At 32.7% G+C, this 23,516-nt stretch overlaps 1 protein-coding gene across 2 annotated transcripts in view; it reads right to left on the bottom strand.

The window, feature by feature from the left end:
• The window catches only part of LOC108903867 (A disintegrin and metalloproteinase with thrombospondin motifs 9), a 317,588-nt gene that overhangs the window by 256,258 nt on the left and 37,814 nt on the right, over positions 1-23,516 (bottom strand). For both annotated transcript variants that reach the window (XM_018706198.1, XM_018706199.1), the window contains exon 2: positions 727-909. The gene's annotated coding sequence lies outside the window, so the exon portion shown is untranslated. The remainder of the gene's footprint in view (positions 1-726; positions 910-23,516) is intronic.

Here is a 23,516-nt window from a genome sequence, read left to right as displayed (position 1 = left end):
GGAAAAAAAATGTTAATGTAACACAAGATACAATTACAAATGCAACTAGATATTAGTAGTGATTTTATAATTGTCAAGGACATTAGACAAGCAAAGAATAACGAAGTCTATGTTCTTTATCTGTTAAGGATTATAAAGTGTTAAAAAACAGCTGATTTTTTACCCAGTCGTCTAGAATTTTGCAATTGGTTTCAGAATCAAAGTGCAACGGATTCTAAAACTTCAATAACAAAGCTATGGACGAAGAGTGAATGTTTTTTAGCCGTTGTTTCATTTTAAATGAGTAGGTACTATACTCATTCAAAAGCAATAAGTGACCACAATAAGGTATGCGTACTACAAACAGAATAATTAATTGAACATAATACTAATAAAAACTCAAACTCAATAAAATATAGTGAAAACAATCTTAAAAATACTAAATTGTATAACCTAACATTCGAAAACAATTATCCTTACACATTTGCTTTTAGTGACAAATAAATAATATAAAAAAATATCCTAGTCATTCATGTGTCTAGCTAAAAAGCTGTCTTTATTCGATGTAGCTGCCTACTAACCATTTTATGAAATAAGCTCGAAGCAGATACAGGATGTTAAAGTTTTCGTAAAAGAAAATGTTTTTTTCTTTATAACTTTTATAGATCGCAATTTCGAATTAGGACCGAATACACTACCACCCTGTACAACGATACAAATAAATAAAATGAACGCAATATTACTCACCTAAAATATGACGCGGATGAACTCCCGCTTACGTGTTGGACACTCGCGAAACGATCAAATTTGAATGTTTAAAATTAGTGTTACTATAGCATTTAGTCAATTTTTTTAGGATCATTGTTCAGATGGTGCTAAGTTAAAAATTTAGCTCGTTAGCAGACCATTGTCGGCGGACGGATTCGGCACCTGTAACAAAAAAAAAAGGATTTTTTACTGTTTTGAACACCTGGTTCTCCACACACCTTTGAACATAAATAAGCATATAATTAGGTATAAAGTTATGTATAATAAGAGTTAATTATATTAATGCTTTAATGGATTCAATACGGATATCGTTCTATCGGATTTACCTCTGTAGACTGATAAAAAATGCACGTATGTAAAAACAAGCATTATGTAAAAAAAAATTTTCACAATTGTAATGGTTTTTGTACATAAAATGTATTCGTAATTCTTTATGTATATTTACTATATTTGATGTAAATATACGAATAAAAGTGTGAGTTTACATGTCCTGATTTGGCTCAACCAACCAGATTACTTACCAACTTACAGCGCGTGTGCAGATAACTGTGCTAATTATTCAGTGGGCATGGTTAGATTCATTTGTGGCGTAATAATATAGCACCTACCTAAATATAATATTATAATAATTCATATTTTTTTCAGTTCAGATTTTAAAAAATCGCTAAACAGGTCAATTAATAAATCGAAATTTGTTTGACATTACCGACATTTTTTTTAATAGGACGTATATTTTATAGTATACAGGGTGTCCGCGTTTTTTGTAGCAGGACTTTCACAACTTGTACTAAAAGTCCTTTAAAAAAAAAGTTCATGTAAACATATATGTATAGATGCGTCGTTTTCGATTTACAGTGTTCAAGTTTAAATTGAAAATTGATTTTTTTTCGTAAAACGAAAACCCCTTTTTAGACTTTGCAACTTTGGCAACTTTGTTTGTAATAACAATAATACTCATTTTCTCACATAATTTAATTTGTCCTATTTTCTCCAGTGGCGTCACAACAAGATACCAGCTTGATAAAAATAAAAAAAATATGGTACGTCACTGCTTTTTGGTAAGTTTCAAATTTTTCTCAGATTTAGCTATCAAAAATACAACTTTTTTGTTATTTAATGTTTTTTCTCTTTTTCCTTCAATTGGTGCAACCTTTAATGACCACACTGTATACTACTGTATCATTTTAAAAATCAGTTTACTAGTACGAAACATGTAATTTATACCCTTACAACTCTACCAACATGTAATCTATACCCTTGTACTGACTAATGTAAAACCAGAGAAGAATTACTGACGAAGATGTTAGTGGCGAATTCTAGTAGGTGTAAGATTACCTTCGTCTGAGTATATGGTAGCCTTTCTCGGTACCTTTATCTTATCTCATTCTAAATACTACCGGTTCTTTAACCTAAGCGCTCCTAACGACCTGCATGTCATTATTCCCATTAAGACTAACATCGAAAATGAAAGATTTTTTGTATAACATCATAATCGATCACCAACAAAGTTGTTCCTGGGAGTGATACTGCATAGACAATAATAAGATACCGTCCCTTCTTCCATACACGACAATCTAAAGGTTCCTAAGGAACTATCCTACAGAAAAATCTAGATAAATAAGTAAAATAAATAAATAATAAATATTTTCAAATTTATCGGTCTTTTGTTTATTATCAACCACTTTGATATTATAATATATAGGAGTGTTGATATTGTCCATTATGTTGCCGGTCCAATTTAATACTCGTAACTAGGCTGCGGCCTATAAAAGATCCCGTTAAATTCTTTGGCAACTGGAGAACACATTTATTTCCAACACAAAAAACACGAAAACTGCATTTATTTCATTTTATCTGCTGCCACTTGTGTTGCCAAAATATTTCAGTCAGTAAATAAAGTTGTTCACATGAAGCGGCAACGAGAGATTTTATGCAGGAAATGTTTCAATATTGCCGGAGCTAAAATCGGAATATTTACAAAGTATACTACTAAGAGTTATGATGACATTTTATAATTAAAAAAACTCGGCAATAGGCACAATGTTTCATTCATTTAGGATAAGGATTTTCAATAATCAAATTCGTTGAAACTGCAAAACGTTGCTTAAAATTAATAATAATCAAAATTGTTCAAACTTATTGAGAACTTCTGGAATCGCCCCCGACCTACGCACTACATAAAAAATGGTGAATAGTTGTGGCCGCAAATTTCTTGCCGTCCGTTTGTTTGTCTCGTTTTTTGTAGGAAACAGAAAAAATGTTACTTCATTTTACCAAAAAACAAAAGTAAATAAAAGTGGCATTTTTTAGATAGGCACAGAAGGAATGCAAGTTTCATCGGTTTATTTCTCTTTACGGATGTAGGCAATACAAATCATACTAAACAAAAACAGTTTTTTCTCGAAAACAGTTCATTTTATCGATATCAACCAAGAGTACCTTTTTTAGTTTAAGGTTCAAGCTATCTAAAAATATAATTTTTGTGTCTTTATCGTACAGGGTGTAAAAAAAATTGACATTACTGTGCTACAGCTAGTCCGTCCCTGGCAAACCAAATAAGCCAAATTGTTTTCATGGGTCAATTTTTAAAGTCTTATCTGTTGTCCATCATATTAAAAAAAAGTTAAATTACACAAAGTATTTTAAAAGTTATTAAAAAAAATCAATTTTCAGGGGCCCGTATCTCTGTAGGGGGGCCCTCTAGGGCTAGGGATAATTTTTATAGGAACTTGTCTTGTTATTTTAACGTCCCCTTTATAAATCCGAGAGATTGCTCACATATTCTGGGACACCCTGTATAGAAAAAATTTTCTGATTCCATACTCGAACATAAAAATTTACGCTCTATCAATCGCTGGCGTGTTCAGTTCAATATTTTCTAGTTGACCTTAGTTTCACCTTCAAACCAAAGGTAGAGGTCAAACCAAGATCACCATCATATTGGTTCCTCAACATCACACAACTTTTACACAACTTTTTTATAGGTCTGAATCCTGAAAATTTATCAGGGGGTCTTTTTGGTACATGCATAACTATCAAGTTTCTCTTGACCTTTTAGTCCTCCAGGGACTTTTAAACCCTTGTGGGATCTTATAGGAGAGCCGCAATCTACTTCCATTTTGGCTAGTTGTCTATAAATTGATGTATCATGACCCGTTCTGATTTTTAAGGTTGTTCTCCCCACACATCCTAGCCTGAGAACAACAACTGCAGGTCAAAGATTTCAGGTCAAGTGTATTAAATCTAGCGGTGAAGAGTAACATAGACTACGGCATAACGAATCATCTTCCAGTGACTGATTTCAACAAACTTTTGACTTTATAATTGCCTGAATCCGGGATGCCCCGGAAGAACAAACAAAAACTAGTCTCTTCCGTGGACGTACGTTGAGACACTTCAATTTACAGATCAAGTGGAAGGTAATTGTGCGATCAGATTTGTCGATAATTTTTACACGATTAACAGATGGTTATCTCCGTACAGTTTGTTAATAAAGCGGATTTATTCCGATCGGTCCGACAAAGTAAACGCTTCCTTGCTAGTTCGTGAGACCTCTCCGCGTCCTTGCGAGAGTATCTCAATTATCGCCCCGTCGATTGATTTAGACCATTCTTAATCGTGTTTTCAATTAAAGATTAATTGCTTCAGATAAGGTAGCATTTTAATTGGCAGATCCGAATTGTTGATATTTTGAAACTGTTTGTACGCCCAACGGGCAAGACTTTGTTTATATATGCGGTATTTTTCTCCTAGAAATGTTGCACAATTGGGGCTTATCTCGGATAGAAATGTAGATTCATTGGATGTTACTACATTTATTTACTCCAACGTACAACTGACTAAACAAAACACTGTTATAAAATTTCGTCCTTCAACACAAAACATCGAAGCAGTTTATGAGAGTGTTGCTGAGAGTCCAGGAACATTAATTCGGCACCATTTCAAGAATTGGACATTTCGAGAAGTACAGCGTATTCTCACGAAAGTTCAATTGACTCAAGAACTGAAGCCTACTGACCACGCAGGGCAAAGAGAGTTCGTTGAATGGATTATGGAACAACAAGTGGATACAGGTTTTTCGATCAAGGTCATCTTCAGCGATGAGGCTTATTTTCATCTTGGTTTCGTTAATCGACAAAATTGTCACATTTTGGCTCAGAAAATCCACGAGTGATTATTGAAAAATAAATGCATCCACAACGTATCACTGTTTGGCACAGATATTGGGCTGGAAGCATCAGCGAACCATTCTTCTTCGAAAATGCAGCTGGTCAGGCAATAATAGTTAAGGGTGCTAATAATCCAGTTTTTTGTGCTTAAATTGCAAGACATGTGTGTAGACGACATGTGGCTTCAACAAGACGATGCCACATGCCATACAGCCCGAGAAACAATTCAATTACTGCGTGAATCACTTCCTGATCGTGTAATTTCCCGTTTTGGTGATCAGAAATGGCCGCCCAGATGAGACGATTTAACGCCGTTGGACTTTTTGGATATTTTTGAAGTCTAAGGTTTATGCCAAGAAGCCTACAACCCCCACGCCTTGAAGGAGGAAATTGAACGCTATATCAACGAAATTCAGCCGCATTTAAGTAAAATGGTAATGGAAAATTTCGACAAAAGAGTGCCAGCAAAGCACTGGAGGCCATTTACACGATATTCTATTCCATACATAACTCTACACTTTAATTAATAAAAAAATTGACAATTTTCTATCAAAATTACTTTATGCGTGAATTTTGGAACACCTTTTACTAAACGCGTTCAAATTTAAAAAAAAAAACTATTTCATATACGCAAATATCTCAAAAGATATTTGGTGCAGATTAATAACATTTGGGTTGCGATTTAACAAAGAAAATGAAAATTTTGTATACAACTATATCAATAGGTGGCGGGAATACTGAGAGACACTGTCACTAACAGCCTCAAAAGTCGTATTCGATTATTTTTTCTAATTTAACATAAACTTACTGCACAGTAGATTAAATAGAAAACATGTCTAGAACTTTTCGTTTCACAGAAAAATTGTTATAAAATTTAAATACAATTACATTAAAAGCCCGGAAAATTCAATGACGTAGAAATTTGCCCCAGATATCCCTCAGAAACCTCAAAATTTCTACTATAATGATACTTTTGAATCTTTTAATTACTTATAATATTTTTAAGTCTTTTTCTTGCAAATATAATTGAAGACCTTGCTGCAAAAATGAGGCAACTCTATTTTTCGGAATAACTAATTGTTACCGTTAGATATACAGGGTGACTCAAAATTCAATACAAAGAATTTAGGGGCGTATTTTTGAGGTCAAAATAAGACTTTTTTTCTCTATAAACGTGGGTCCACAAATACTTAGTTTTAAAAAATTAATGTACAGTATGTTAGTTTTTTTTTATTTGTTTTGTATTTTGTATTGCTTGTGAATCATTCGTTCTGTTTTATAGAAATAATTTCCATTATTCGTATGATTAGGAAAAAAATTAAAAACTTTTTATTTTAAAATGTTAATTCTAATCGTACAGACATTTTTCGCACACTAAGGGGCTGGTCGTCCCCGTAAAAAGATAGGTGGCGCTCTCTATAATCAGCGTCAAAACCAATAACATATTTCAATTGAGCATCCTAAGAAAACCCCGTCCCGCAAGTTTTATGCCAACATTCAAATTTGTTTGGAAATTATGCCTAACAAAAAAAATAAATAAATAAACTTTACCATCCTGTATATCAAAACTAAGCATTTGTGGGCCCACGTTTATAGGAAAAAAGTCTTATTTTGACCTCAAAAATACACCCCTAAATTCTTTGTACTAAATTTTTTAATCACCCTGTATACATTTTTTCAGCTAAGCCCTTAGCTTCGCAAAATGTAAATAATCAGTTTATTTTGTTCCTTGTATTGTTCTTTAACGTATTTTTCTGTATACCTACCTAATACGTTCAATAAAGTACCAAAAAACTACTATTTTGCCCAGTTTTGTTCACATTTATGGTGAAGTCAAAGCAAACCATAAAACTACTCGTTCCAGTCCGTAAAACTGTAAAGAATGAGAAAGTCGAAACTAAAAATGTCAAAATTTGACACATTTGGAAAATATATTATTAAAAGGGAAATATACACCAATCTAGTAAACTACCGCGAAACAATTTTTTCTGAAACAAACTTTCAAAACAGGAGAAAGTTTATCTCGAAAACATGAAAGTGGACTCTCCCCCTTTTTGCTGCACAGTTTTCAATAAGTGAGTTGCTTGAAACAACCAACAATGGTAAAATAATTAATTTCCTTAATGCCACAGATTTATATGTGCCTAAAATTGTGTAACAATTTTAATTTTGCCATGTGACGTCATTTAGTGCGACAGAGAATACAACCTTCTTCTGGGCCATCTGTCGACTAGTCTACGATTCCCAAACTCCAATGACAAAATTTTAAAATCCTATTCGTACCTCGAAAATTAACTGGTTTAGGACATAAGTGCATCTGAACTTTTTTCCTTAAAATATTGCCAAAAATCTCTCGGAACATACTTAAGTAGGGCTCTGTACATTTTCATCGACAAGGATGCTTTTTAAACACAGTTCCTCGATCTTGCTGCATTAAGTTCCCAATTCAACAACTTATACTCCACTTAATCTACTTTGTAACAAAACAAATTCTAAATGCACTCACTGTTTGGCTCGCCAGAAAACAAAATATACAAGAAACGTATTTGGGACGAGTGCAGAAGCTGATACAAATATATGAGGTCAGCAGTTTTAGAAGCGGAGAAATTTAAATGAACGTTATTGCCGCGAGATCATTATGTATGTGTTTCGGGAATATTGCGGGCAATTAAAAACACATTTTTGGTACAATATTCCATGTGACGAGCGAAATATAGAAATTAAAGCTCGCCTAAATTAAAAATAACGATTACAAAATTAATGAAATACAGGCACCAGAGAGATTACTGTTTCCATAAAAAAAAACAACTTTTAAGATCCACGCAGTGTAATATAAGACTTAAAAGTTAATACAGGGTGAGTCGCGAGAATTGCGCCAAACTCCAAAAATGGATTCTACACTGAATATAATAAGAAAACATTCAAATGTTTTCAAGTTATGACGTATATTTCAATAAAAAAAATGAGTTTATTGATATTCTATTAATCATAGCATTCTTTGATTAAATGTTCAAAAACATCACCATTGACCTACCTAAATACCACCTAAAAAACACATTAGCGGTGGAAGGATCTAGTAGTCGTTGGAAAATAATTGAATGTTTGTTGTTTCAAGTGTCAAATGTCACACAATACTTGTCATTATTCAATACGAACATCAAACGTATAACTTTTGTGCTTACAAAATATTTTCTCATTCGGAAAAAGTTGATGTTGCTAATTTACGGCGAGTCACAAAAAAATTCAAGAAGAGCTGTTGAGTTATATCGAGAAAGGTATCCAGAGCGCCTCATTCCTGATCATAGAACCTTTACAAAATAGGAGGCGACCTTGCGACGAAATGAAGATGCATTTTCTGTTCGGAAAAATCAAATAATTGACACAAGGGCAAGAAACAATATTAATACAGCTAGACTCTTACAGTATTTCCATCAAAATCCACGAAATTCTATATAGCAGGCTAGCCGGGAATTGAATTTGGATAAATCAGCCGTTCAACAAATTTTAAAGACCAATACCCATTGGACTACAAAATTCAAAATTTGGTGTATTTGCATGAGCGTCACATTGAAAACAGACTTAATTTTATAGCTCAAATTGTAGTAAATGTAGAAACTGTTGATCAGAACCTTTTTCGGCACGTTCTTTGGACGGTCGAAAGACGGTTTGTCAGTAATGGTTTGCCAAACAGGCGCAACGAACACTATTGGTCCATTGAAAATCCCCACATTGCAGTCCAAAACCAAGGCCATTTTGGACTACAATTTTTATGAATATACATTGAACAGCGCGAGTTACCTAAATTTTCTACAAGAAGAACTTCCTTGCTTGTTCAAATGTTATACTAGCACTGGTAACTCTGATAAATACACTGATTCTGATAAATACATTTTTATCAGGACATCCGTGATATTATTGTTGATTATATTCTTCAACAGTAGCATAAGCATTCCCATTACAAAAACCATAAACAAATTCCATATTTGCATACTCTAAATTAGTATAAGTTTTTGGCATTTTATAACTTTTTGATCGTACAAACGTGTAATGTAATCAAATGTTTAAACTATTGCAACATAAAATGACACTGACAAATATCCTCTTTTGAGCTTGGAACATGGCATACTCCGATTTGAAATTTTTAGAATTTGTAATTACGGCATAAATTGAAAACAAATAATCAAAATCGCATAACAACAATTTAGTTTTTTCTTTTTATTTTGACGTATAGAATCCATTTCTGGAGTTTGATGTGATCCTATCCTGTTTTTTTCTTTAGTTCTCATTTCTGAACTAAAGGATAAACATCTTTTTCTACAACAATTACTTGTTAAACAGTACACAGGGTGTTTAGAAACTTGGAGATGATTTTTCTAGTAACTAGTTAAGAACATTCGTCAGTCAACCCCACCAGACATATACCGGTGCTACGCATAGGCTACAATATTACCCTGAGATACATATATTCAATTTACCAAAGTACATCATGAACCAATCGAAGTTTTATTAGTTTACGAGTACAAAATCAACCTTTTGTGTTAAACTTTACAACAGATTTTATTGTTACGTCGTGAGTAAGCAAGTATATTAAATTCGCGCACTTCCAATGTATACAAACATTAAAAATCGAAAATAGAAATTTTACGATTATGTCACTTTATCATTACCAGCAGTCGTCTAGTAAAATCAAAACATTAATTTTTGATAGTCAATAATTGTTGATTTCCAAGACCTACGTACGCAGTTCCGTGTAACACATATTTTATGTCCGTTCCTCTTAATTTGAACTTTGACAAAATGACTCGTTACTTTGTGTCCACCTCGTCTAGGCTTTAAAATTATATTTAATTTTAATGCTTTGTGTCGCCAGAATAATTATAAAAACATATTTAATAATAGTGATAAATTAATTAAATCTATCTGAAATTAGAGAACAAAAAAGTGTACAAAATGAGTAGGGCTGTCAGATACAGCCGCAATTCAATGTCTTGCCAAGCGGGTCAACCAAGACATGCGTGACAATGCTTTTGACGTTCATTTCATGTTAGTATACTGTTGTCTTTGTTATCGTGTAAGTTGTTGCTTTTTAATAAATAATGCGTGCGCCTATGTCCCGCGGCTCAGTTCTAACAGCCCTAAAAATGAGACACTAAAATATACAGGGTGATTCAAAAAACCGCTGACAAACTTCTAGGGTAGATAATACATAAAAAATTAAGACGAAAAGTTTTAATAAATATAGGGTCGCAAATGCCACCTTAACGAGATACAGGGTGTCAAAGTTTCTGTAAAATTAAACATTGTCTGCAATAATTCCAAAATGCCTGAACATTTCTATTTCAAATTTGCTATGCGTAGTTAGCACCTTAAGACCAATGTTTGATGTACTGCTCAAAAATTTTATGAGCAGCAGTGTCGTAGAGACGGGGTCAACGTGACCCTTTTTTAAAAATATTTTCTGCGCCACTGCTAATTTTGTCAAAAGGGCACTATTTTCGTGTAAGGTGTTCAATTGTCTATCGAATTGGTCTCTTGCAAAATTTGGATTAAAGCAACCATTTTTAAGAGAAACACCTTTGTAGAAAATTTGTAAATCCAATTTTATTTTCATTCATTTTAGTTTCGCATAGTAGGCTTGTGCTATTCAAAATAAAATTAAACATCGCCTGTCACTAATGTCAATGTGTACAAGTGAGTTAAGTAAACTAGATTATAAGCTTCTTTTTGTCATTTTTACGCTTTAATTTTACGGAAACTTTGACGCCCTGTATCTCGTTAAGGAGGCATTTGCGACCCTATGTTTATTAAGACTTTTCGTCTTAATTTTTCATGTATTACTTACCCTAGAAGTCTGTCAGCGGTTTTTTGAATCACCCTGTATAATATATGTAAATCGAAAAAAGATGTATTAAACTTTTTTTGTAAATTTGGCAATTGGAATAATAAACGTCTCATAGTTCCACAGTGATTACTAACGTTTATATTGCACACAGTTTATTATAAACACGTTTATTTTGTCAGTTGTTATCTGGATTCGACCGTGTCGGAGTGTTTTTTGCGCACCACTATTTCCTTTTCTTGAGGTGTTTTCTAGGGAGTGCACAAAAATTGGAATCGAAAGTGTCATGCGTGCATCAAAAAGGTTGTGGTAGATATTTTGAGCATATGTTGTACTTTGTTTTGTACTTGTGCATTTAAAAATCACTATTACTCAAATTACTCTGTAGGTGACTACTCAATTTTTTTATATTAACGTTAGAGTAGTTTTCCGTTTTCTATGCTTTCTGTGGTCTTTCACAACGAAAAATTAAATAAATCATTTTATTTCAACATTTCTATAGTTTGGATAAATATATGACGAGTGTTCCTATGGTCTTAAAAAAAATTATTATAATTTTTTTATCTTATTTTTTAAGATTACTTATTAATGAAATTAATACTGCCGTTTTAAAGAGACAAAATTCATCTAAGTGCCTTCATCCAGATCGGTTTATTTTTGCTCAAGGAAACGACCCGCGAAATATGACCCATACGGTTCTATACACCCTGTATAAAGAAAATTTAGCGAATTAGACGTTTATAATTGCCAACGTGCAAAAATATAGGTGCTTAGACCGCTTTCGCCGGTAAATAGCAGCACATGAAAAATACGCTTCGGCTGTTCTTCCTCAATCGGGTGATTTTAAGTGCGTCGATTTTTGCAACAAAGGAAAATAATTTGTAACAGCTGCATTTGTTAAAGCGATTACGCAACATAAGTGTGTTAAAAGACTGCTGGAACTGCAATAACGTGAATCGGGTTTTATCTATCGGTTATTATTTAAAAAAAATTCGTAAATTGTCTGTTATTTATTACAGTTTCTAAATATATTTGACACAGAGGAGATAACCCAGTGCGTTATGTTTAAATTCTTTAATTAAGGATAAAAAATTGTCGAAGAATTCTGGAGTTGAAAGTAAACATCCATAACGCTAATTTATTATAGGCTGCAGACATATTATTCGTGAACAATTTGTTCGATTAATTATTTGAGATAAAGGAGCTATTTCTAACAAGCAATTTCTTTGATAACAATTTAAACAAATTGGAAGTGGTCGTCACTTTCGGTAACATATAATGTAGCAAGAAAAAAATCTTTTCCGATATTCTCATACTGTCACTTATGCACAAAGGTTTCTAATCGAATTCGTCTGATTTAATGTTCAACAATTCACCACACTTTCCAAATCGTCCGTAGTGAATATCAGGGACGATGTCCCAAAGAACCCAGATCACCAAAGCGGGAAAGAAATCCCCAAAATTGACGAAACTCTAACCTGACGGAAACACATCAATAACAATAGATCTGTAGTGGCCGGTCTAGAAGGATGTCATGTTCCAGAGGTTCAGAAATGGTCACAGAGGCAAAGCCGCGCAGTAAGAATGGAGTCGTACTAAACCTGACCACGCAAGAGAGCCACCAACCTGTGACCAAACGTCGACCCTGGACATCGGCAGAAATATAACCAGGACACGGACGCCTGGCCAGTATTTGTACACGCTAAAGATCGTTCGAGATTTCCTATACAAATGAAATGCTTACACGTTATTGGACGTTAGCCCAAAATAAACAATTAAATCCAATATTTCTTTAAATATTCACCGAAGTTAGATTCTCCCTCAAAAAAGCGACCTATCTACGGTAAAGACCTTCAGGGGTACTTAGCCATAGCCGACAGCTCTAAAGCTGCCATACACTAGCGCTCCTACGAGGCGCAGTGCCAAAAGCTCCTAAAGGTGACAGGTACTACCTATCAGAAATTTTAGTGTCTGAAGTCAGAATTGTAAAATTCAAAATGGCCGATCCAATATGGCAGACCAATAACTCAAAAAAAGTTTTTAATTTTCATGAAAATCAGTCCCCGGGTGTTTTCCGAGTCGCTGATTACGAATCAGAAGTTAAAATTGTAAAATTCAAAATGGCTGATCCAATATGGCGGATCAATAACTCAAGAAAAGTTTTTAATTTTCATGAAAATCAGTCCCCGGGGGTTTTCCGAGTCGCTGATTATGAATCAGAAGTCAAAATTGTAAAATTCAAAACGGCTGATCCAATATGGCGGATCAATACAGAAAAATTTTTAGTTTTCATGAAAATCAGTACTCGGGAGTTTTTCGGGTCGCTGATTACGAATAAAAAACCCTCAGGACACTATTATAAGAAATATTTCAACTACTTATTTGGATTTACAGCAGAAAAAAAAACGATTTTTATTTTTTTTTCTAATAATTTATAGTAATATCTATTAATTTATAATAAAAAAATGGCGATGCGAAAAACTGAAAAAATTCTGAAAAATAATTTAGGGTGTCCTAAATAAGTGTCTAAATCGGCGTCCCGATATTGACAATACTTTAGTGGAAAAATGCATGTCTTTTATAAAAAGCACATATTTTGAACATTTGAAAAAGTTAATGTTCTATGTAATATAAGTATTACCAATATTTGAATTCGAAAAAGGTAATAACGATATGCGGAGATTAACCTGACTTGAGTATTGTGATTTCTTACGAAATCATTTTTTTTCGGTTTTGTACAAATTGCCGTTTCCCAGTTTCCCGCAACTACATCTTCTAATGAAAAATTTTAGGTGTCAAGATCTTAACTATACCTAATGTCTACTTTGAACTCATTCAGCGATATTTTGCAAATACTGTAATTTTCCGTACGTAAACGCAATTAAGTTCAAAATCTCATTTTATAATTTTATAGTCATCGTATTGGATCCCCCATTTTGAATTTCTGAATTTTGGGTACGGATTCGAAATTAGCTACCCAAAAAACATTTCAGTACTAAATTTCAGCAAAATCGGAGCGTCTTTAGAATTTTTGTCCGCCATATTGGATCCGTCATTTTGAATTTCTAAATTTTGAGTACGGATTTGAAATCGGCGACCCCGAAAACCTAGTAATACCAAATTTTAGCACAGTCAGAGCATCTTCAGCATTTTCGTGCGCCATATTAGATCCGCCATTGTGTCAAGATCTTAACTGTAATGTCTACTTGTAACTCATTCAGCCACATTTTGCAAATACTGCATTTTCCATATGTAAACGCAATTAAGTTCAAAATCTCATTTTATAATTTTATAGTCATCGTATTGGATCCGCCATTTTGAATTTCTAAATTAGCGACCCAAAAAACCCTCCAGTACCAAATTTCAGCTAAATCGGAGCATCTTTAGCATATTTGTCCGCCATTTTGAATTTCTAAATTTTGAGTACCTACGGATTCGAAATCGGCGACCCCGAAAACCTAATTTCAGCACAATCAGAGAATTTTCAGCATTTTTGTGCGCCATATTGGATCCGCCATTGTGTCAAGATCTTAACTATAATACTGCATTTTCCATATAAACGCAATTAAGTTCAAAATTTATTTTTATAATTTTATAGTCATAGTATTGGATCCGCCATTTTGAATTTCTGAATTTCTAGTACGGATTCGAAATTAGCGACCCAAAAAACCTTTCGGTGCCAAATTTCAGCAAAATCGGAGCATCTTTAGCATTTTTGTCCGCCTATTGGATCCGCCGTTTTGAATTTCTAAATTTTGAGTACGGATTCGAAATCAGCGATGCCGAAAACCTATTAATACCAAATTTCAGCACAATCAGAGCATCTTCAGCATTTTCGTACGCCATATTGGCATGGCGAATTGTTTAAAATACGTAAAAACCGTTTGTTTCTATTTCCTTCGACCGCGTCATGTGGCAGCAGTCTAAACTTGTATAAAGGTTGTTAAACACCTAGTAATTTGCACTCCGCTAATATCTAACGGCGATTTTATAACGAACCGCATTTTAATCGTAGACTAAACGATTTTAGCGCTGCTAAAAACATAAAAGTACAATACAACATCTGCTGCCCGATTTCAATCCCGTCTGGCCGTTTTACGATTTTCTTTATGTATTTTTTATCGCCATTATGTAGGCCGTAGGTAGTGCATTGAATTATTTTTTTATTTATAGATATTAAAAGCGAAATTCGTGGAGTGGGCAATTATTAAACTACCGAATTGATAGTTTTAAACCGATCTTTAATGTTATTATCTGCCAAGGAATTACAGCCCGCGCTGTTAGACAGTTCGCCCAATTTTTTTGAAATAATTATAACGACGTGTGTAGTAAAAGTTCGCTTTCCTTGATATAATCAAATCGTAAACATATATTCTATTATTAGTTCTCCTATTTTTTACTCTATTTTAATTGTATTAATCCCATTCAAACAAATTCAAACACTTCTTGAAGAGTTTTTTTCCTAATGTCGTGGATTTATGTAGAGCGGTTGTCTACTTTCTGCCATGGCCCCACGTTGGGCGCCACGACGTGGATATTGTCCGATCTGACTAGTTTGAGAGGGTTCCCAAGTATCTCTAACGTTTCCCCTTTAACGTTCGTTTTGCTTCTTGTTGATCTTCCACTCTCTAATGTGTTTCTGTTTGACTTGAGACGCACTTTAGACACTTGCAGTAGATTCTAATAAAAGTTTGTATTACTTTAAATGTTTTGTGTAACGGGTATTCAACTGAACCCTGTATATCACTGGCGCGTCTGTTATAGTGTCTGAAAATGACTCTTTGCACTGGCTAAAACCACTTGAGTTTGATAGTAGCCTCCTTAGAGCACATAAAGCTGGCAGCGTGAAATCTATGTAGGTGAGCGTTGCACTCGGTTTGGTAATTTTTAGGAGAATTATAAGTGGAAATGCGGTTTAAAAATTCGTGAGCTTTATTGATTTACTTATATAATAATAATACAGTGTATGCAATGCGGCACATACTCTGGCCAGGCATACATGCGCTGGTTAATAAACTTCGGAAAACCTGATGCCTTGCGGAAACCTTGGAAAAATCGGTAAAAAAGTGTTAAAATTAAAAGTTATTGAAACAATAAGATCAAGGTTACGTTAGAACGAAAGATTTCGTGTAACCGGTTTGTGATTGGTGCAATTTTCACGAAATTTTATTCATCCAATCGGCGATTGCATTATCTCGAGCCTGAACGCAACATTTTGTCATTGTTCATTACAAATGAGTCAGCAACATTGATGACGCTAAGATTCAGGGATTTTTAATTGACAGTACGTACCAACTGTAATATCCGCGTCACGTGGTTTGTAATCATTTATGAAGGCTCCGTATAAGCACTCATACAAGTCATAAACAATTCCTGTTATTTAATTACATTCCTTCGTATGTTCTTTCAATAAAATCTTTATTATGTTCCAAAAGTTTATGTTTTTTTTTCAAATTTCACTTGACTTTCCAGATTACCCTGCAGATTTTTTTCCTTGACAGCTTCCTGCACTGCGCTTCATTAGAAACGAGTAAATTTGAACAGATGCGAGAAAAGGTTCATTGGTTGATGAACCCGCTTCTATCGAAAACTCCCACTTTTGCTTTAAAACTTGACATATGTTTATTTATACAAGTCAAACAAGCATAGTGAATTTAAAAACTCGAAGGTAGATGCAAATCGCGATTGTATTTTTTAAGCCGAAACATTTTCCCGATCCTTTTCCTCATGGTTGTTTCTAAAAATAAATATATTAAATTGAGAGAGAAAGATTATCATCATGTGTCACTTTTGACTTTAAACTAAACCGCCGTGTTATGATTTAAAGTAATATATTAGCGTAATAAATAATAACGCGATTCGAAGTAATACACAATGTCAAACAAAGTGAAATTTTATCGGAAAACTACTTAAACTACAAGGGAAAATTTAAAAATGCCGAAGTAAACTAAAAAAATAATGTTTATCTAAATAATACTGACTTTTCCAAAACGAGAAATTCCATATAATACAGGGTGGTCCCGAAGTAATATGGAGAAACTATAAACACCTGGGAAGAACTTCGACAGCAGGTTTTAAATGCTGCAAAGTCATTTCGCATTAAGGGTTTATACTTTAAAATAAGACAAGCTTTTAATAAACGCGTTGATAAATATATTGAAGTTACAGGTGGACATTTTGAGCAATTATTGTCAAAAAGGCATATTTTTTACTAATGTTTACTATTTTACTGTTCATCACAATTTAATTGTAAATAAACCCTTGTTTTTAACATTTCTAAATTATTTTAATTATTTCAAATATTAGCATTGGAAGTTTCAAAGCCAAATATCTCGAAAACGGTGCGAGACAACTACTTTCATAAAGTATCCCGTTTTTGTGTAAAAATTATTAGAAAATAAGAATTTGATACCAAAGATGAGATACCTTAAAGTACAAAAAAGTTATGTCGTTTTCAACACATTCAATCTACGGCAGCTGGCGCCCTCTATGAACTATAACCAAAATGTGAACAAATTTCAATTCCTCTATCCAAAGAACCCCAAACCCTAAAATTTTGTGTCGATATTTGCATTTATTAAGAAATAAATGAAAAAAAAACTAAAATAATATTTTACATTTAACACCCTGTATCTTCTTAACTATCAACTTTTGGACTAAGATAAATTCGGTTAAATTGCATTATTTTTGCTTCGGGGATCTACCCATAAATTTTAGCCTCGGGACCACCATGTATATTACATTCATAGATTATAAGTACAATCATAGATGTAAGAGAATACCTGCGTCGACCTGAGTTCAACTACGGTCCATCATAAAATTTAATTGTAAAGGGTTATACAGCAAATGAGTTTATTGGACTGCACTTAGAGTATTTTATTTCTTATGATGTCATTAATTAAAAAGTTCTTTATGTTAAAGGTTTTCATTAAAAAAATGTATAATTTAGCATATTAACTTCGATTTTGACAAAATTTTAGTTAAATGTATAGGTAATCTAATACGAAAATTAATATTTATATTTAGCTTCATCCTAATGTTTGAACTCAAAAAATAAGACAAATATAAGAAATTAATATTGCAAATTTATTAAGTATATACAAGCAAATGGAAATATAAATTATACGGAACTAATGAAAATAAACACAGCTCTCTCATCTCTCATTTCTCTCGTCTCTTTCATCTCTCTCATCTCTCTCATATCTCTCATCTCTCATCTCTCTCATCTACCATCTCTCATCTACTATCTCTCATCTACTCAAGCTGTGTTTAACTGTTTTAACAATTTGACGTGCTTTTTTATAATAGTGTCATAGAGTTTCATAATGAATTCTTTATTACATCATAAAGAGCATCATATTACCTTATCATCATAGCACTGTATTCCATTCTAGAGAAAATATACGACAGTTTTCACAAAAGTTCAAGATTTGTGCTTGGATGGAGATCCTATTTCTTTTGTATGTTATTATCCTATCACCCGAGATCACGAATGACATATTTGCTAGATCACCGTTTAGATTCCTTGTGTTGCTGTAACTTTTTAACAAATTTTCTGTAACAATATAAAAATTTTTGAAGAGCTAGTGAAAAGCTGTCGATCGATTTATATACTCTAGTTTGTTCGCACATACAAAAGTAAAATCCTCTTTGTTCCAGATAATTAATTGTACGGGTGTACGATCACCCATAACATCGGTTTTATCCAACATGGAATTGCTACTTGTTTTTCACTGAAATCTCGCATTTTTGTTGTCGTATAACTTGCCCACTGCCTTATAATATACTCAAATTAAATCGCACCGACAAATAGGTTTTTTTAATCAAATTAACTTACTCTAAAAGGTAATTCAATTTATGTTCAATCTGCATAAATTACGGATTTACAACGCACTGTCGAGATTAGTTTTCAAAAACAGGGGCGTAGCGACCTTGTTGAGAATTTTTCGATTACAATTTTTTTAATTGCTAGTCGCACGGATAAAGAAGTTTCAATGTGTTGAGAGGTTGCAGATTACAAGTTGCAGTTTTCGGACAGAGGCGTCCTTCTTCATTGAGAAGTTATTTTTGTACATGAAATTTATACAATTATATTCAATTGTTTTATTTTCTCTAATGAGACTATATTTTTCATTCATATTAATGTTTTGAAACGCAAGAAACAGCTAATAAAAAATTCATAAACTTTATTCGTCATTCGTCGTACTTGAAAATAACCAGACATCATAAGCATTATTTACTAAACTAGAGATAGCTCAGTTACTAAATGTTTAAAATCTATTTCTGACAAGTGCGACAGTGCCATGAGCGGAAAAATATGTCACAAATTAAAATATAAAAATTTATTTTTGCGCTAGTGCTTAAAATATTTACTTTATGCGCTAGTGAAAAAGATTTTGTGTAATCTACAGAGCGTGTATTTAAAAAAGAGGACTAAAGAGAGTAAACACAATTAAATAATTATTCACTAAATTGTCGCTTATTCCGCCTCTGATCAGGAAATGAACGCAACATCCATACTAGTGTAGTTGCTATAGGTCACCTACTACCCACATTAACACATGTACCCACAATGTGAAATGTATTAAGTCGGATTTTATGAATGAAATCGAATACACGCTCGACAGAAAGGTATACATAATTGCTGAATGGAATAAAATAAACCGCGACGTCGGATTCGCGGAAATTGTGGTCTTCTTTTTACCTAGTTTACGCGGAATCCAAGTATTTCACGGTTGGTATGTTGTCCACTGCAGAAAACGGACAGCGGGACAACTAAATCTACCTATCGAACCCAACAGAAGATTGTCTTTAGTTTATTTGTTACAAAAAGTTGCTTTATAACAAATAAAATGTGTCAAAATGTACTTTAAAATTACACAGGGTGATTTTTACTTTACCACAATGATACGAGGAAACATGTTTGGAACCGCTGACTTCACTGATAGATTATACAAAGCGGTGTATATAACGTAAAGTTTTTATCAGAAACTCTACAGTGTAGTCAACAATTTCTCAAACAAATGTAAAGTAGAACTGATGATGATAAACTAAAGTCGAACTACTACAAAAAATGCGCCAAAGAGCCCTCGGCATGATATGTACGGTCACAACTATTCACCACTTTTTATGTAGTACGTAACTCGGGGACGATTCCAGAAGTTCTCAATAAGTTTTAACATTTCAAATTGTTTGAAGAAATAAAGTTTATAAGTGATGATATTGCCAGAAACAACTATTCTACAGCATTAAATATTATTGAATACAGCTACAATCATTTGTCGGCCGAACACACCAGACATATACCGGTTTTCAACTTGTTAATCCTCATAGGTGTGACAACCGAGGAATGATCTGCTGCTTAGATACTTTAAATCTAGGAAAATAACATTTTACAACAATTCAAAACCCCAATGGCCTTTAAATAGTTCATTTTACGACACCGAACCAAGGATTATACAAAATAAAACCAAAACTTTACAGTACATAACGATTTTCAATTAACGAAAACGCAGGCGATAATAGTGTCAACACGCCATGTGTGCAATAGTGTAGAAATATCCACCAATGTTTAAGTAATCTCATCCAAATTTACAATCTAAATTTTAGCAGGAGTTGGTTATATTCTAAAGTTTTTCTACAACTTTTCCATTGGCATTTTGATTTCGAAATGACAATATATCATGCCATTCATTAAACAGACACGCGTAAAACGTTCATTTTATTGTTGAAATAAATTTGTCGACATAACAAGTAACTTGGTAGATAAGTATGTGTATCTAGTTAAGGTGTGGCCTTTATAGTAAATAAAATGAAAAACTTACGTTCCTGATGATAAACGAAGTAAAATCATAATTAGTATAGCGCCATTTTGAGATTATAGTACTGTGACACTAAAAAAAGACCAAAAAATAATGCAGGGCTTGCGACAATTCGTGGGACATGAGTGAGGAGCATCGGCTTCTTGCACCTGCAGGAATTGAAGGCGAGCTCTCACTACGTCGATCGGTAACGTCGCGCGGAAAATAATAGGATGCGTTTTTATGTAAACAGCGTGACAGACTAAGTGTTTAGGCAAAAATCACATGGTTAGGTAAAAATATTAATTTTTTATTGGGTTTATATCTTTTTTAAACTAAAAATGAACATCTGATGGACTTGGGTTTTGGCACCACTGAAAGCTGTTAAAAAAAATAATAATTTTTCGTTCAAAAAATCTTTCGATCGCCTTTGTCATGAGATCCTTCTTGACTAACATCTCGCTTAAGTGTTTCGAGTCAATTGTGTCAACTATTTAGGTCATACAAGATAGGCTACAGATTAAAGTCGATACAATTTAGTTCATTATCTAAGGTTCCTCAGGGTTCAATTTCAGGTCCATTATTATTTAACGTTTATGCCAACGATATCCCTTTGTCTGTGTGTTAAGTATGAAATAAAATCAACTAGGCAGTGGTTAATCTAATGTTGCACATTGTGAATTGTTAAAGGACCTTCAATTGATAATAACTGGTATAACTTAAATCATCTTCAGTTGAAAAAAGTACAAATTTAAGTCGTTTTCTTGCAAATAAAGTGGATTAATATTTCCTGAGAATATAAATGACACTCCCCTCTTAAAACTTAATTATTCTATTGACTTATTCTTCAATCTGGTCTTTAATTATCAATTTTAATGATTTAACAACACTACAATTTTTTTCTGTACCATTAGATTCATTGTTTAAAATAATGAAAAGTTTGAAGTTTGATTTTCTTCTACCTACCTTTAATATCTAATAATCCAGGCACCTTAGCGTGACGTCAAAAAATGGGATGCACTGTGATGTGCGTGAAGTTAATATTACAGGCACGACAGTAGAAAAAGTAATTTTTATCACCTTGTTCACATGAACAAGGTTAATTATTATACGAACGTAAACACCAAATAATCAAATGAATCCGGTCAAAACGTCCTGCGGACAGCATACAAAGGTGTAGACGAAAATAAACAATTTTATGGTGCGCGCAAATAAGGATTCAGGGAATCGATGTTGGTGCTAAGGTTAACGGTGTCGTAAATAATTAAGGTGATAATAAAGCGATCACACAGGGTGTCCTAATTTTAATTTTTTAATAGTTAATTTTTATGATTTAACACTAAAACATTTTTTTCTATGCCATTGGATTAATTAAAATAATGCAGTTGCTTTCGAAATTTTGTTTTACGATAAAGATAAAAAATCACGTTCGCTTTGTGAAATTGTTATAACTTTTTTATTAAAAATTAAAAAATATATATTAGGGTGGGCCAAAAAAAACGAATATTTTTTTTTCGTGTCTTGTAAAAATGTGTTAGTTTATCATGTTTTAAGAGCCCCTTCAAAAAATCAGCTCAAAAAAAATTTTTTAGAGGTCACTCAAGATTTTTAAAAATTTCCAAAATCGTCAAAAGTTGAATTTTTTTAAACATTTTCTAGATTGAAAAAAATCTCGATTTTGAAAATTTCAAATCGATATTTTAATTTTTAAAGGTCACTCATAATTATTTTTACTTTCAAAGTAGTGTACCTACTTATGTTTTCGAGCGGCCTCTAAAAAATAAATATCAACGAACTAATATTTTTTTTATTGAATTTGATGAACAAAAGAATAGAAATAAATCACGAGACACTTAAATTTTAAAAATTAAAAAATTATAAATATTTGATACTCGCAGTGCGATAGTAAATTTTGCCTCGAGAATTTTTTTAAGTGTCTCGTGATTTATTTCTATTATTTTGTTCATTAAATTCAATAAAAAAAATTCGTTGACATTTATTTTTAGAAGTCGCTCGAAAACATTTTAGGTACACTACTTTTAAAGCTAAAATAATTATGATTTAGAAATTAAAATATCGATTTGAAATTTTCAGAATCGAGATTTTGTTCAACCTAGAAAATGATAAAATAACGAGAAAAAATTAAAAAAAAAATCTATTTTTGACGATTTTGGAAATTTTTAAAAATCTTGAGCGACCTCTATAAAAATTTTTTCAGCTGATTTTTTGAGGGGGCTCATTTTGTAAATACTACTGTATTTGTTATGAAGACTTTCAAAGGTTATAAAGTAATGTATTCCATAATCAATATTCAATTACTTTTTATCCAATTCTGGTCTGGAATTAAATTGTTATTGAATTTTCTTATCAACAAAATAAAACACAAATTATAATATGCAATAAATACTTAATATATTCAAAATATTTTCCACTTTGTTTCACGTAAATTTCACCAGTGCCGTGATATTTTTAATTTCAAAGCGGGGTCTGGTTTTGATAATAGTACGTCATTGAAGCCACATTTATTTATTTATCTTTCTTATTTTAAGACACAGAAATGGTTAAATTTAATATCAGACCACACATTCTTATCCCAAACAAGTGAAAAACAAGTGAAATATGACTAAAAAGGAATTAGCATAAAATCAATTTCCTTCGAATATCTTCGGAGCTATTCGGAATTTTCTATATTTAAAAACAAACCCACAATCGGCATAAAATTCTGCAGATTTTTGGTCATTTAACATTTCTTTATCTTTTAAAATAAAAAAGATACCTTAGTTGGACTATTAAAAAGTTGTACCCTGTATAGTTTTGAATTTCAACTTAAACGCTCTAAAGCAATTTTGAACTAAAGCATATTTTACCTAACTACACTGTAAAAAAATTTCACTCAAATTTCACTCAAATTTCACTCAATTTTACTCAATAATGTATCAATTTATGTCCACACTTGATTGA

This window comes from Anoplophora glabripennis, unplaced genomic scaffold (genome assembly GCF_000390285.2).
Source record: "Anoplophora glabripennis isolate ALB-LARVAE unplaced genomic scaffold, Agla_2.0 scaffold49, whole genome shotgun sequence".
Classification (NCBI taxonomy): Eukaryota; Metazoa; Arthropoda; class Insecta; order Coleoptera; family Cerambycidae; genus Anoplophora; species Anoplophora glabripennis.
This window is presented reverse-complemented; position numbering and strand designations above follow the sequence as displayed.